This window comes from Hypanus sabinus, chromosome 7, assembly GCF_030144855.1.
Source record: "Hypanus sabinus isolate sHypSab1 chromosome 7, sHypSab1.hap1, whole genome shotgun sequence".
NCBI lineage: Eukaryota > Metazoa > Chordata > Chondrichthyes > Myliobatiformes > Dasyatidae > Hypanus > Hypanus sabinus.
In genome coordinates this window covers 119,465,977-119,483,187 of record NC_082712.1, presented here as the reverse complement: position 1 = coordinate 119,483,187, position 17,211 = coordinate 119,465,977, and the positions used below count along the sequence as shown (strand labels likewise).

Here is a 17,211-nt window from a genome sequence, read left to right as displayed (position 1 = left end):
TTTTGGCAAGTAAATTTATTGATATGGCTGAACTGAGAAATTGTAATTCTAAACTGGTTGCTAGACACCCAAAGATCGTTGTATCTGCCAGAGTATACATTGCAATTGCCTCATACTATGAAACTTCCATTGGTATAATGGGCAACACATTAGAAGGTGACTGGGTTGGGTATGTTTAGTTTATCGAGTATAAAATATCATGGTACATTAATATTAAGTTCTTGTATTTAAGGGGAACTTACCCATTTGTTTATTTTATACAATAGTTCCTTTTCACTCTAAAAGTTAACAGGAGGAAAGAGAGCTCATGGTTCCACTCTGCAGGTTTCCGTCTTTGTTGAAAATTAAAACTCGCTCCCTAATAGTGCAGTTTCAAATATTTATTCAGCTTTCCCTCTGACTCTCATCTCTGACTGCATTACACCCTTTGGAAAACACCTGCTGCATATCAAACTTGCGGTTCAATCCAGGCAATGCTTTAATTAAGAACTTTATTATTGACTGCCTTACCCAAGAAATTCTGCTAAGGAAAAAATTAAAACACTTTAATTCTTCTCATAGCTCTCAACTCCAGTCTCTAAGAGTTTTTAGCTTGTAGTATTCCTTGGTATTTTTCCCAGGTGGCAATGAGCAATACCAGAGGAGATCCATTTAAGGTAAATGGACAAAAGTTTAGGGGAGATGTCGGAGGTAGTATTTTTTTACACTGAAAGCATCAGGTGCCTGGAATACATTGCAGGGATGGTGGAAGCAGCTGATACAAAGGGACATTTAAGACAGTTGTAGATAGGCATGTAGATATAAAAAAATTGGAGAGTTAGTAGAGATTGATTGTAGAGTAGATTCATATAGGTTGACACATCGCGGACTGAAGGGTCCACACTGTGCTGTACTGTTCGATGTTCTGTCCATGTTCCATTGTATGGGCACCCTTGTCTAACTATTGGTGTGTAGAGTCGGGAGAGGTGCTATTTTTAAGCCAGGCATTCTGAGTTTTGGGTCCTTAGGAGAAATATCTCTACTTCAATGAATTCCATTTATTCCATGCTGCTAATGCCTGCTTCCTCTGCTGAGAAATAAGTTGAACAAGGATATGGAGTCCAGGCTTCACGATGCTATGCTGCTCTCTTCCCCAGCAAGGGCAACTGTGTGAGATTGTGTAGTATAGGGGCACACCATGGGGATGTTTCCACACCTGGACAAGGGCAACAACTTTTCATCTTAAGGACACCAATACACCCTGAGTATCTTGTGCTGCCATAGGAGGTAAAGGTAGTAATCCAATCTCAAGCAAGAGAAGATCTGCAGATGCTGGAAATCCAAGCAACACACGCAATATGCTGGAGGAACTCAGCAGGCCAGACAGTATCTATGGAAAAGAGTGCAGTCAATGTTTCAGACCAAGACCTTTCATCATGACTGGAGAAGTAAAATAAGAGGAGTTAGAGTCAGAAGGGAGGGGAGGAAGGGACACAAGATGATAGGTGACACCGGGAGGGGGAGGGATGAAGTAAAGAGCTGGGAAGTTGATTGGTGAAAGGGATACAGGGCTGGAGAAAGGGGAATCTAATAGGAGAGGACAGAAGACCATGGGAAAAAGGGGGGGAGGAGCACCAGAGAGAGGCGATGAGCAGGCAAGGAGATAAAGTGAGAGAGGGGCAAGGGATGGGAAATGGTGAAAGTGGGGGGGAGGGGTGCCCTTACTGGAAGTTCAAGAAATCGATGTTCCTGCCATCAGGTTGGAGGCCACCCAGATAGAATATACGGTGTCGTTCCTCCAACCTGAGTATGGCCTCATTACAACTGTAGATGAGACCGTGAATGGACTTATCAAAATGGGAACAGGTAGCGGGATTAATATGGGTAGCCGCTAGGAGATCCAGCTTTTTCTGGCAATGCAGTGTAGGTGCTTCATGAAGTGCACTCCCAATTTACATCGGGTCTCACCAATATACAGGAGGCCACATCGAGAGCACCAGGCACAGTATATGACCCCAACAGACTCACAGGTGAAGTGTTGCCTCACCTGGAAAGACTGTTTGGGGCCCTGAATGGTAGTGAGGAAGGAGGTGTAGGGGCAGGTATAGCAGTTGTTCTGTTTCTGTGGGGAGGGTTGAATGGACAAGGGAGTCACGTAGGGAGAAATCTCTGTGGAAAGCAGAAGATGGAGGAGGGAAAGATGTGCTTGCTAGCAGGTTCCCATCAGAGATGGTGGAAGTTCCAGAGAATTATGTGCTGGACACAGAGGCTGGTGGGGTGGCAGGTGAGGTCAAGAGGAACCCTATCCCTGGTAGGGTGGCAGCAGGATGAGGTGAGAGCAGACATGCATGAAATGGAAGAGATGCAGCTGAGGTCAGCATTGATGGTGGAGGAAAGGAAGCCCCTTTCTTTGAAGAAGGAGGTCATCCCCTATGTTCTGGAATGAGAAGCCTCATCCTGAGAGCAGATGCAGCGGAAACAAAGGAATTGAGAGAAGGGGATGGTGTTTTTAAAGGTAACAGAATGGGAACAAGCATAGTCCAAGTAGCTGTGACTATAATAGAAATCAGTAAATAAGTGGACCTTGTCTCCCACAATCCAGCCCTCAGGATGTGAGCAGGCAAATATAGCGTCCCTGAGCATATGTACCTCTGGACACCATGGAACTGACCATGCAGAAACTCCCCTGGTGATCCATCATAGTCCATACATTGAGCAAGTGAATGGCAGAAAGGTTTGGATTATTAATTGGAGTCTTTGTGTTCAGTCAGTACCCACCTGCATTCAGGGGAAGCCTGCACTGCTGGTAAGTTCCAGTGCCTAGACAGCACAATATTATCAGAGCAGATTAAGTCATCTCCCTGTGCCTTGGAAGTCTCGCAGAGCAGCAGAGTTCAGATTGGGAGAATGACGGGTGTCTGTAGCGGCCACACAGAAGGATACAACAGCAAGGAAAGCGGTCCTCGTGACCCCAGCTTCCATTAAGAACAAAGTAGGCTCAAGAACATAGTTGGAGGTCATCCAGGAGAAGTCACTGATCTCAGTGACTAGAACCTTAGTAAACCTGGGCATATTTGTTAGGCCAGGAAATGGTGTCTTGCTTCCTCTGCCGAGGTCCTCACCCCATCTTAAGTGGCCAGCCATGGCCATTACTAAAACCCTAAGTAATGGAGAACTGCCTGTGATGTCACTACAGAACGAGTCAAATGTTGAAGACACTTCACTTCCTGTTAGGTTTGATAGAGTGTCTGATCTACCTGCAGAGATTGATAACGCTGGCCCGGGTGGAGCACCATTGTCAGTGTGGTATCACTTCAGATACAGAGAAAAGCAGAATCGCCAATGCAATGCACTCCTTTTACACTGAAACTTCCACAATGGTTCTAGGTGGAGCTGCTGAGACCCAGGAAAGGAAATGGGTTAAGATACGAATAGTGCCCCATTAGCTGTCCTGAAAGGCAAATATTGGGCAGCTGGAAATGCCCATCCAATTCCACAATTTCAATTTACTTAAGGCAAAATTGAATTTCTATCACATTCTACTGAAAATAGTCAGCTTTGTAGGTGAGAGGATCCATAATGGATGCTGGTGACACAGAGTAAGAGAAGAGAAGAAATACTAAATTGGTACTTTATATCCATTTCAAACAGAAAAAGTGTGCAGTTATTGAATGAGGCAAGTAAGGATTAATTCTGGCTCCCAACCTAATAAATATTGCTGGCATTTATACAGCCTTAATGCTGGGCTGTGTAAAATGATTTCAGGCTCAAGAACTGCATTATATTGTTGGCATTAAAACTGTTGACAACACTGGTAGCATTCTCTGCACTGCCTCTAAATTATGGGGTGAGAAAAGGCAGGCAGAGGGAGAGGGAGGGAGGGAGGGAGGGGGAGAGAGAGAGAGAGAGAGAGAGAGAGCAAACTAAGGCCAGAATTTTACTAATTCTGTCACAGTGCTTCCAGTGCACACTGAAGATTAGCTCCCAAAACCTTTCACTGACTGGGTACTCTATCAATAAGAGCTGAATTTCCTTATTTTCTCCAAGAGTTGATCTTAAAAGATAAAAAAATTCTGCAAATATAAAGGAAGCACTAATGAACTTTAGCGTTATAAAGCTATACACCCCTTGGGCCTACTAGGCTGACAGAAAGCATCAAGCATCCTTTCCACTAATTGATTGTATTCTACTGACATTCTCATCAACTCTCCCCAGCAAGGGCTGGTTGGTTTTATAAATATTATCCATGCCTTTTAAATCTCAGCAATATAGGGACAAATCTACCACCATTGCCTTTCCTGTAATTCACACAGAGTAACACAGCATGGATAAAGCTCTCTTGGCTCATCAAGTCCAATCAAGCACTCACCTTATGGCAAACTGTGACTAACCCCATTTTATTCTCTCCACATTCCCACCAACTCACCTCCCCCGCCCCCAGATCCAACCACTCAACAACACATCATGGGCAATTTACATTGGACAATGATCTACTAACCTGAAAGTTTTTGGGACGAGGAAAATAGAGCACTCAGAGCAAACTCATTAGGAGAACATGTACATTTGATACAGAAAGTGTCAGAGGTTAAAATTGAATATGGACCACTGGATCTTTGAAGCAGCAACTCTACCTGTTGTGTTACTGTGCTAAGGATGCCTGCACTAAGATGCCTTCTCTTGACTTGGCCTGCTAACTTGGGTATTTTACCACGTACAAGGTCCAAGTCTTTGTGCATGATCTGCAATGTGTGCAGGAACTGGCCATCAGAGACAATGGAGAAAGTAGTGGGCAACAGATCACGGGGGTTGGGGAAAGGATTGCTAGTGGGTATGGGAGAGCTAAGCAGGTTCAGAGAGATGATTGGAAATGGTGGGGTGGTCAAGCAGTGACTATGATTTTGGCATTAATAGGTGGGGGGGGGTGGATGGTAAGAGATCTCTGCTGGTGAAAATGAAAGAAAGCACCTACCTGGAGGAAGGTGGGATCTGCTGGGTTCTCTGGGCAAGCTCTGGCTCTGTAACTCATGTCGAAGCAGGTCCTGTCCCTCTGGCCAAGGCTTGCATTAGTGCGTGATAGAATTTTGAGCTTGCAATGATGCTGTATACCAGGTGATATCACTGTACATATATGAAAGTTGTTCTGGGCTAGTGAATCTGGCACACAGATTTGCAGTAAACAACTTTAGCTATTAGCTTTCTGAAAAGACAAAGATTTGAGCAGCTCTGAATTGGACAGTTCTGATCTTAGTTCTAGACACTTTGTCTCCTCATCTACCCAACCTAATTAATTTCTCCTTGTCTTTTAAAAGACTGAGCCACTGGAAGAAGAGTGCTGACTTCCAAAATCCTTTCTGATTCTCACCCCAACCCCTCTAAATGTCAGATTCTATTTTAAGAGTGTTCCTCCTTGATTCACACACGTTTCTTTGTACTTATTCTATGGAAATACTGAGCCACGGTCAGATCCTCAATAGATGAGAATGTCCTTCCCTTATTTTACTCAGTCCCTTGCCTCATTAATTTGGAAAAATAAACTGATTGTAGTTAGGAGAATGCATGTTCTGGCCCCATAGTGACAAATGATAGCCAAGCCAACACACTTTCCACCTCCCATTCAAGATGGTGGAACAGTCATCAGAATGGCATGATTGGCACAATTTGGATAATGTTTCTTCTTGCCCCACAAGACATCAAGCCGACTTTTGAGTTTTTAGCACCAACAATCTCAATGGAAAGTTAATTGGTGGAGTTAAATGCTTCCTCACTTACGCATCGGCAATCTCCAGTGATCTTGTGTAAAAGATGGCTTCAAGATGACTTTAGTACAAATTCATCTGATCTGCAGAAAACTATTTCCTTTCCAATGGGCACAGGGCCGCCTCTCTCCCACAGATAGACCCATATCTCTCACAAGAAGATGCAGCAGATGCCTGGCACCCCCGGCTTTAATGACACGGATATAGTGGTCTCGCGCCTACGTTCCTGGGCAGAGCTGGAGCTTTGCCGAGTTCAAATCCCACTGTTGCAGTTTTGAGAATTTAAATTTTATTTTGAAAGATGCAGAAATTTAACAAAATAACATTATGGATATTGACCATGAAGTTATTGAGACAATTATTAAAAACCCTAACTAAATCACTGATATTGTTCAAAGAAGAAAATCTTCCGTCCATATTGAGTCTGGCTAATAACACTGCGGTTCTATGTTCCCATTACTTAACCCTTCTGTGTTTTCTAGAATAGTTGAGCAGGTGAACAATACATTCAACATTCTCAATAGATTTAATACTATACATATTTTAAAACATATGCAGTTTGGTCACCCACATGTTGTGGCAGTGCTTTGACCCACAAATAAAAGTTCTTTCATCACAACCCTTCTTCCGTGTTCACTGGTTCACAAAGTCTGCATTTTCTATCCATTCCTAATTGCAGTTGAGAAGGTGATAACAAACAGTCCCCTTAAACCATTCCAGTCCCTCGGGTGAAGGCTGTCCCAGAATGCTGTAGGAGAGGGAGACCCAGAAGACAAAGGATTTCAGTTGCAATATAATGAGTCAGCCATGATATGCAGTTTTTTCTTTATTTAATTTTACAGCAAACTACTGAAATGCTTACAGAGGAGGGCCATAGGTCAAACAGCATTTTTCTTCCCAGAAGGCAATAAGAATATACCTCTAGCTCCACTCTTGACTAGAGTGAAACGTTCAGACATCACAAGATGCAAACAAATGTCTCACAATTGAAACGATATTAACTAGTTTCAAGAATTAGAAGCCATGAAAGTCATAAATCAAATGACGATTAAACAGATCTGGAACAAACTGTTTTTGGATAGAAGTGATTAACCAGGCTTTATTGCTGCTGTGTGGTGTTTTATAATTCTGCCAGTCATTAACATCTCCATGTCCCCAAACCCCCACCGAAAAAATACATCTAGTCTAATCCTAACCCCATTTGTTTAGAAGAAATCATTGAATACTAATTTTCTCCAAATCCTTGGGGATTAACCTGTCTAATGTCAGAGGAATTCCATTTGGAGTTGGCAGACTAGTTTCTGTTACACATCGAAGACCTTTGGGAGTTCTGGGGGCTTGGTAGGGAGCATGATGTTTGAATACACAGAGCAGTAAGAACAACTTACAAGCCACTTCATCTAACACAGAAAAAAAACTTTCAACAAGATATTTTAACTTTCAACTTACATCAAGTTATTTTAACACTTTTCTTGTTTAGCAACTGCAAAGCAAATTAAACAAAAAAGCAAGATACAAATCTATTTAGTTACAAACTTTTATTCCCAACTGAAACATTAAGCATTGTGTTTAATTGCCTTTCTGATCAGTAAACATAAACTGATTATAGAGCGCATTGTTGACCATGTGGCCCGATATAATTCTTTAATAATTTTCTGTAATGTGGACTTCAACTACTTTGCCCTTAGACAAGTGAAAATATGACAAAGTGAATGTGTGAACTTTAACTTATCTTTCAAAGTGATTTACTCCCTTGATTGCAGAATGGGGCTGGATATCTGATGAGTAAACAAACATATGAACCGTGTTGCGAAGAGCAAACATGCCTAATTGTTAACCATTTATATTGATCAACAGATTAAGTGAAAATACAGACGTATTCTGCCTGCACTTTACCACTTGTCTTTCTCGTGTCTAGTTCTATTTTAAACCTTGGCTGACTGAAAGGCAGGGTGAAAAGCAGTCACACCAAGAGCTCAACTGAAAGCTTTACTGATCCACATCAATAGCAGAACTCACTCTTTAACACCAGTTTCAGGAGAAACTTTTTATATGAGAATGGTTGATACGGAGTGTAGCTCTAAAACGAGTTATTAACATACCCAACACTGTTGCTCTTAAGGGCAAACAAGGTCATACATGAGGTAGGACACAGAGAGTGTGGAGTATGTCAACAAGAACACTTCATTCTGAAGTGAGGGAGGCATAAATATCAGGAGGGAAGTGTGGGGCTTGATTCTCCAGTGTGAACATATTGTCGTTCTCTGCAAAAGGTCAGTGGAGCAGCGTGAAACTCATTGTGAGAAAACATACTCAGTCTTAACAGTTTGCTTCTGCCCCAAGGGCTGGCAGGAGAAATAATCTACTTGAGAGTTCTACTGATCTGAAGTATTCATTGAGTTAGGGACTACATTAAGTTGCCGAAATGGATAAGAGTGAGGTGTACGTCAGATAAAGCCACTTGATTCCATTTCAGGCAGCTTCATTTTTAAAACTTTTAGCAACCAGCTGCTGCATTTTCTCAAAGACTCCTAATTCCAACACTTCTGGAAGTAGCACATTTTTAAGACTTAATTACATGATTAATAATTTGCAGCTGCCTTTCAAATCTGACTTCTTTTGGAAAGCTGATAAATATTACATGACCAAGCTTTCCATTTAGAAACCCTTTGCAACTCTTCATTCTGAAGAGTTTTACTGACTTTAATCCTTCTAAACAGCAATTGGATTTACTCAGCAAGGATCAATAATTCTCCCAGGAGAGTTGATTTTACTCTTTTTTTAAAGAAAAAGCAAACCCCCAGTGTGCCAGTGATGTCAACGCCAACCTTTCAACCTTAATCCTGGCTCAGTGATTGAAAGCACTTTGGATCCAGGATAGATGTAAACAAAAAGGCTTGGAGAAAGAATTACAGACCTGCAGTGTGAAAATGCCAGTGCCAAAGGGAAGAGAATTTTAAAGGGGCCACAGTCAGATGGAAAATCTCTTTCAAGGCAGCTTGCCAGTTCATAAATACTGAGCCTTGTATTCTGACAACAGAATGGATCACCAGCATGTATCAGACATTTACAAAAATATACCACAAACGGCCACCACACTTCGGCATTCCTACACCAAGCCAAATGCGGATTACCCCAAGGGCTTGGATTGAGACAGAAAACTTCATGTCAGCAAGATTTTTTCACACAGAACTCATTATTGCAGAGTGACTGACACACGGCAGAGGGGCTCAGTCTCATTATCCTGAAGAGACTTTTCAAATTAATCCCAACTGCACACTCTGCCGTGAATACATGAATCAAGAGAAAGTTCATCAAATAGGACATTAAAGTTAGGACTTCGGAGAGAGGTGCGAGTGCAGAACGAGCTGCCAGTAGAACTGGTAGATGCCAGTCCAAATGTAACATTTTAGAGAAGTTTGGATAGGCACATGAATTAGAGAGGTATGGAGAGCTATGGGCTGGGTGTTGGTAGATGGTATTAGACAGAAAACCAGGCTGGCAAGGCACAGATGGGATGAAGGGCCTGTTTCTGTGTTGTATAACTCTCTATAACTCTACATGTATATGTGATCCACTGCCTGCTTGCCAGTGTGGGCAATCAGAAACGAGATCTGCAGAGGCACTGTGGGCTAATCAACACCTCTTGCTATGTACACCAGTCCAAGGACTCCTTGGTCCCCTTCTCTTGGATTTTTACATCACCATCTTTTCTTCCCTTGATGGTGCGAGCTGGTTTTCTATTTCAAAATCTCACAAGATGCATTCTGGCTAAATCTCTGCTGCTATAGAAACACAATGGCACCGAGCTATCTGTCACCTGCGGCCATATTTTCCACCTGAATGCACCTTCTCAGTAAAACTGAGTAAAGGGCAAATACAGTCATAGCCCGACTGTCACAGGAAAAAATGGAGTATATCACCAAGGAGGTCTCACTCTGGAGTAATTGGTTAGATCCAGACCAAGTGTGACAGCATATTTGTGCATTAAACTTGGCCAGCAGCTTGATTTGAGCTGCGATTATTCACTCTCAAAATTCTACATACTGTCAATTAATGCAATAAAGACCAAAGAAAGATGAGTAGCAAAATGATGGACAAACTTAGTGCAGCTCAAAACAGGAAGGCAGCATCTGCCCAAGTATCAGAGCGTTAAGCTCCGAACTGTTGTGGCACAGAGTGCAAGTTCAGCCTTCACGAGGGAGGGGCTGAAATCACAGCCAGTAGAGAGATTAGAAGTTCTGACCAAGTTCCAGAGAGGAAGGATTACAAATTGCAATTGCAATTGCAATACTTCCATTCTTGGCTGTGGCATCACATGAAGAGATTTAGCATTCTCTGTGCTCTTGGTTCAATATATTTCTATACATTATCCGACTGGGAAAGAAAAATCTTGAAAATTGCTGAAAATTCAGGTTTGCAGCTCAGGGAACTTTTAAAGAACTTCAACAGTTCCTTGGAGAAAGAGGGCAGGCTTTGCCAAAATATACTCCACCCCATTACAGTTCTATCATGCAATAAGCTCCCAACTTGAAAATTAGAAACATTTACCCATCCTACATATGTAGTTCAGCCATTCACAATTAGATTTAGTTCTCTGGTGCTAAGTATCTGGAAGATCACCATTAATGGCCTACAAAAGAATTTTCTTGTCCTTTCTACACATCTGATTCCCACCATCTCTGACGGAAACATGATTTAAACAACGTGCTCCTCTTGAAACACCCAGCTATCAGCATTACCCCAAAGACCCGAAAGAAAGATTGTGAATTTCAAGCAGAACAAAATTGATAAATTACAACATGCAAAGAATAGATGTGACTGAGATCAAGCTCCAGTCCACAAATTTGAAAAGAATTACAGCCATTTTGTGCACCAAATAATTTCATCTGGTGCCAACGACAGGGAGGTAATGGATACTCCACATTGCTTCAAAACTGTAGAGTTTATTTTCCTCTTAACAGTACTTCAATACACAGTAATTTAGAGATGCTATATGATGCAAGAGGCAACAAATTAATCCCTAAATTAAGTGCCATCAATTGCAACATTGCCAGCACCGTTACCTTTGTAGTTTGGCTCCCAACACCATATTACAAAGATGTTAAACTCAGCAGCACATGTTGCACCACAAAGCTGTTGGACTGAATGTGCTGTGCTGTAAACTCCAGTAATGTATTTAAATAAACCAACTCTCCACCATGGTTGGAATGCTAAGGCAATTTAAGTGAAGGGTTTAAGATTACACTCAGTGGTGGGGGAGGTGAGAAGGGGATGAGATGAGCCATTTTGCTGCCTGGCACACACTTTGATGCAAATTATGCAGCAGTTGGGTTCTGCTTCAATCCAGTTCTAACTTGCATCCTTTTGTGCAGTGGAAGCACTGCTTTAGCTGTCCAGCACATCCCAAAACAACCTAATACAGTTAGCAAGTTCATTCTTCTGCATTCCCCTAACGTAAGAAATGCAAAACTTTAATGAGGATTCGTAAGATATTGCAAAAACTTTTCATATATCAATGGATTCCATATTCACATTTCAGTATGAGCGCTTTAAACACAAGGAAATCAGTAAATGTGGTGGAGAATTTAGGATTCCTGAGAGCTATTTATGCATTTATCTCTTTTTAATAACAAGCTCCCAATGACAACTATGCATTTGTAAGGTTAAGGATGCCCACAGAGATTTTAAAAAAACAAGGTGTCAAACCCTGCTTTAATCAAACGCCTCCAAATGACCCGAATTCAATACTTAAAGAGCAATTTTGTCCACCCCCTCAGCTGAACAAGGGGGAAAAATGTACATCAACAATTTAAAATGTTCCCCAGTCTTTAATTAATCACAGGTCCACGAGCTTAATTTGACATAAAGTGTTATTTTAAAGCAGCCTGTTCAGAGTTACTCACTAAATTAATTGTGACATCCACATATTTTATTACAGTTTACATGCCCTTAGTGAAAAGACCATAACTTTATATTTTTAATAAGTGCAAGCTGTAGCGTTTCTCGGCACAATGGGAGATATTCTCTGAAGTTAAAACAAAGCCAAAATACTCTCAATCACATTCCTCGACAGTAGAAGAAGGGAACACAATTATATCCTGCTCTATAACAGTGACAGCACTAAAGAAATGCTTCTTATGCTGTGAATTGTTCTAGATATCCTGATTTTGTGAAATATACAATCTAAAACCAAATCCATTTGTCTAGAAATAAGTTAAGCCATGTGCCCCAGAAGTAAAAATCGCTCCAGTTTCAGCTTTCCACAACACATAGTCATCCTTTGCCACTGGCAATGACACCACTGAGAAGTATTCACTGGTGCAGAGGTAGAAGATAGAATGAGAGAGACTCCTGTTGCTCACCATCCACTGCATACAGAAATTCAGTGCACACACTTTGTGACAATGAAAAATGATTTGCCACTGACACTTCTGGGAGGGCAAACTAACCTTTGAAGGTGGAAGGAAGAAAAGAAGCAAGAATGGTAAACACAAGGAATTTCTGCAGATGCTGGTTCTTGAGCAATACACACAAAATGCTGGAGGAACTCAGCAGGTCAGGCAGCATCTACAGAGAAGAATAAACAATGTTTCAGGCCAAGACCTTCACCAGGACTGGAAAGCAAGAGGGCAGAAGTCAGAATAAGAAAGAGGGGGACGGGAAGGAGTACAAGCTGGCAGGTGATGGGTGAAACCAGGTGAGGGAGAAGGTGGGTGGGTTGGCAAGGGGGAGGTGTGAAGTAAGAAGCTGGGAGGTGATAGGTGGAAGAGTAAAGGGATGAAGAAGAAGGAATCTGATAGGAGAGGACAGTGGACCATGGAAGAAGGGGAAGAAGGAGGGGCACCAGAGGGAGCTGATGGGCAGATTAAGGGGAAGAGAAGGGGTGAGAGGGGAGCCAGAAAGGGAAATGTTAAAAGAGGGAAGGAGGAACGGAGGAAAGATTACTGGAAGCTGGAGGAATTGATGTTCATTCCGTCAGATTGGAGGCTACCCAGACAGAATATGAGGTGTCTCTCCTCCAACCTGAGTGCAGCCTGATTGTGGTAGTACAGGAGGCCAGGACTGACACGTAGAACAGGAATGTGAAGTAGAACTGTAATGGGAAGCCACAAGGAAATTTTCTAGTAGATGAAGCAAAGGTGTTGAACAAAGCAGTTCCCAGTCTATGTCAGGTCTCACTGATGTACAGGAGTCTGCACGGAGAGCACCGGACACAGTAGATTACCTGGACAGACTTACAGGTGAAATGTCGCCTCACCTGGATGGACCGCTTTAGGCACCGAATGGTGCTGAAGGCGGAGGTGTAGCACTTGTCTTGCTTGTAGGGTTAAGTGCTAGGAGGGAGATCAGTGGAGAGGGACAAAGGGTCAAGGGTTTCTTTTTCAGTTTGCTAGTTGTCATAGTAGTTTCAATACATGTTTGATTTATTAAAGTCTGCAAACTGGAGACAGTTTCTACACAGGGAAGTTCTGAAGGCAAATTACTCTCAGGCTTATAACTGGTTTCTGATTAGTGGAAGGTTGAATATTCTGTTCCAAGGAGTGCAATGGGGTGACATAATGGTGTCAGTCTGTGGCTGAGGTAATTAGATAACTTTCTTAATTAAAAAAAAACAGTATCTCAAGTCATCCATTTGAACAAAACCAAAGCCCAAAATCCAGCATTTTCAGGAACCATTTCTCCTTTCCCTAACCCTGCCAGGTTAGATGTCCCCCAACTTCTCAATAATGCCAAAGTCTAGAGCCTTACCCAGCCATTGATTTCCCGGGCTGAATAAGTACACTATGCTCGTTCTCCTTGGTCCTACTCTTGTCCCAGTCCCAATATTTCCCCTCCAATTTGCGTCTGAATTTTAAACTTTTTTTCTCCTTCCCCCATCGATTTCTACTCTCTCTAGCTTCTCCAAGACGCCTACAGCAGGAACCTCTTGTCCTTTCGGTATCCTTTCCCTCCCCTGTCTCTTCAGGATTTTCCTGATGATCCCACAGTCGGTACAGAGGGTAGGTCTAGGCTCGGCTATGGCTACCAGAACCCCAGGATGCTGCAGATGTCTTCACCACAGCCACACCACGTCCCAGAAAGGGTCTGAGGCTGAGGTCCACTTCATCCAACGCCAGCCAACTCTCAGGCTTCTGAAGCCCATCGAAGAGTTTACATGGAAACGACAACAAGCTACAGTACCGCCCAACCCCAGCGGGTCAGGGCAGGAGGGGCAACAAGGTCCGCGGAACTCACTCCACCATTCAAGGCGGTGGAGGGACTCAGCGGATCAGACGGCACCTCTGGAGGAAATGAACAGTTAGCATTTCGGGCCGAGACCTTTCATCGCTACTGGAAAGGAAGAGGGCAGAGGCTAGAACAAAAGGGAGGGGGGCTCGAAACGTCGATTGTTAATTTCCCTCCCTAGATGCTGCGTGACTTGTTGAGATCCTCTAGCACTGTGTGTGTGTTTTGCTCTGGACTTCCAGCATCTGCAGAATCTTGAGTCGTGTGTTCACACCACCATTCTTACCCTCCTGTATCCTATCCCTCTATCTCCAGTTCTTTCCACACGCACATCCACTAAAAGTCTCAATAACTTGCTTCCGATCTCATACCCCCAAGCCTCCTTCCAACCAGCCCAGATCGTCCCATCCGCCGAAAGACCGAATGCCCTTCACATCCGATGCTCCCGGTCCTCTTTTCCCGTCTGATATCTCCGCCCCCCCCCCCCCCGCGAGACTCTTCACCTCGGTGTTCCCATCTACCGTTGAACTACCGTCCCATTTAGCGCCATCTCAGACAGTGCTTCCACGTTAAATTGTCCCCACAAATGTCCCAGCGCTCTCGGATTGGGAAGAGAGGTCGGGGTTCAGCTATGACTACCAGAGCCCGCATTAGAACAATGCGGGCAATGACTCTGCATTGTTCCGCCAGTGTTAGTAAAACAAGCTCGAGCATCAGACCCGCAGTACTCTCCCTCCAAGTCCCTACTCGCCTGTTGAACCCATCCATACTGCCCGCACTACCGACCCGCGGCGGTGTCCTTGCCCAGCGTCATGAACTTCCCGCTGCAGTCAACTACGAGAAGTTCTCGAATGAGATTTCGTGCACTGTACCCGCGAAAATCAAAACTTAAGCTCTTCCCGGAGTCACTTCTCCCCACTTGCTCACCTAACTCCCGTCCCTTCGAAGAACAGGGGGAGCGCTGCATTCCCAAGAGACAGCCCCCGTGAGAGAGAACTTCGCCTCGGACAGATTCCCATTCAGATTTTCAATCCCCAAAAGAGTCTTAACTCGCGTTCGTGTCCAGCAGCAAACAGTGTGATCATCTCGTCGAGCACCGACTCCCTGATTTACTGACCCCCACACAGTGCAATCCTTGCAATATCCCCCCGCTCTTCGAGATCTGAACATTCTTCATTTCTTTCGCACACAAAGCCATCCATCCCAATGCTGACTTACATGTAAGATAATGTGATGTCTTCCTCAGCTCCGATTCCTGTTGATCTCTCTCGCTCTCTCTCTTTCTATCTCTTCTCTGCTTCACTCTTAGTCTTTTGAAACTACTTGGAGCTGGTAAAACATTTACATTACCCCGGCAGCGACGTCACGCTCACGTGATAGAAACTTTACCTTTCAAAACAACGGGTCTAAACGTGTTAACTTTGGTAAAAGCTCTGTCCGTAGCTAATTGCAGAATGTCGTCTCTTTGTTCTCGGCTTCCTTTCACCTTTTGCTATTCTGACCACTGCACCGATCGATAATACTTCTGATCAGACCCCGTTTCCTCTTCTTTCTGTTGTCCCGAAATAAGAATAATTACCATTAAGGGTTAAGAGGGAGTCGTAATAGCGCGTGAAGTACCTTAGCTCTCCGCTGGGGCACTAATAACGAGACTCCCCCAGAGTAACAAGACATGAACCAGTTTGGAGGACCAGTACTCTTAGGGTAATAGAATAGTGTGCATATTCTAGCACAACGCATAACGAGGAGCTAGAGCGGGCCACTAGACTCTCAAGCCTGCAACACCTTTCAAAATAATCATTGCTGGTCTTCCTCATTCCTCATCTCCTCTTCTGTGTCAGTTCTCAATAGTCCTTAATTCCTCTTTTAAAAAAATGTATTTAATTTGTCTTAAAATATCTCCAATGATCTAGCCCACACATCCTCCTGGGGAAAGAAATTTTGGTGATCTGCCAGCCGACTCAGTTTTATAAGACTGTAATGGTTATTCACCTCTGGTTACAAGGTCCCTTGCTTTCTAAACTCAGTCACTGACACTTTTAAGATCACAAGCAATTGTAAGTAAATTTCCAACTTACAGTTGTTCGAATTCTGAGTGTAAACCAGAGGTTCTCAACCTTTTTTATGCCATGACCCAATACTGTTAAGCAAGGGATTTGTGGAACCCAGGTTGGGAACTCCCGGTGTAAATAAAAGTCAGTCTTTAGTTCTTAAAATGTAAAGGGAAAGCAGTAATCATCTTGAAGTTAAAATAATTACTGTATAATTATAACTTTGCAAACAAGCTCTGTAGATAGTAGGTTCTATGTCTGTGAGAACTAAGATTTAGCTCACTACATCTGGTTTATTGCTGCAGTATAAGACAATAGGTTGATTAATTTGGTTTATTTCAAACAGACAAACTGACTCTAAGTTGCTTAATTCAAGGAAGCTTGCAGAACTACATGGATAATATCATTTAGTATATCTGTTACAAAACACACCCAACCATGCTCACTTCCAGAGTTTAGATTCTCTAACTCTCCAAAATATGGATAGCTGATGTGGCCTTTTTAAAGATTCAGAACCGTACCACTAATTGGCAATCATGTTTTGGGCGCCAAGAATTGAGTATTCAAACAGAACCTGAACAGAGCCTCTGTGTTCAAACATAAACCCAACCAGAGTTATCGTCTAGTGCGGGGGTCGGCAACCCGCGGCTCCGGAGCCACATGTGGCTCTTTTACGTCTGTGCTGCGGCTCCCTGTTGCTTTGGGAAATAATTGGTTGTGGCGACCCTTTTCCTGGCACATCCGAACCTGCTCACAATTAGATAGCCTACGGGGGTTTGCGAGCACAGAGCTTTGGAGCCTCTGCGCCGGGGGGGGGGGCAGGTTGAGGGAGGCTTAAAAGTGAGGCTGAAGATTTCGAATAAAGTTTTTTCCTTCGACTGCAGTTACCGACTCCGTGTCGTAATTTTAGCGCTGCGTGTAGCACACCGCTACATGGTCAGTATTTAATTAAAATGTATTTTATGTTAGTTTGTTAGTTTTTGAAATGTAAATCTAAATTTGAAGATTATGGTGATCTTGTACAATCTAAATAAGACGTTGTGGCGACCCATTTCCTGACACATCCGAACCGGCTCACAATTAGCCAGCGTTCAGGCTAAGGGAGATAGCCTACGGGGGTTTGTGAGTACGTGTCTTTTGCAGCATCCGCGCCCATGGGGGGGCGGGTTGAGGGAGGCTTAAAAGCAAGGCTGTTT

At 43.3% G+C, this 17,211-nt stretch overlaps 1 protein-coding gene across 2 annotated transcripts in view; it reads right to left on the bottom strand.

Moving 5' to 3' along the window:
- The window catches only part of mdka (midkine a), a 78,234-nt gene extending 62,824 nt beyond the window's left edge, over positions 1-15,410 (bottom strand). The window contains exon 1 of one of the 2 annotated variants that reach the window (XM_059975483.1): positions 15,354-15,410. The gene's annotated coding sequence lies outside the window, so the exon portion shown is untranslated. The other variant, XM_059975481.1, reaches the window with a different exon arrangement.
- Between the last annotated feature and the right edge of the window lie 1,801 nt (positions 15,411-17,211).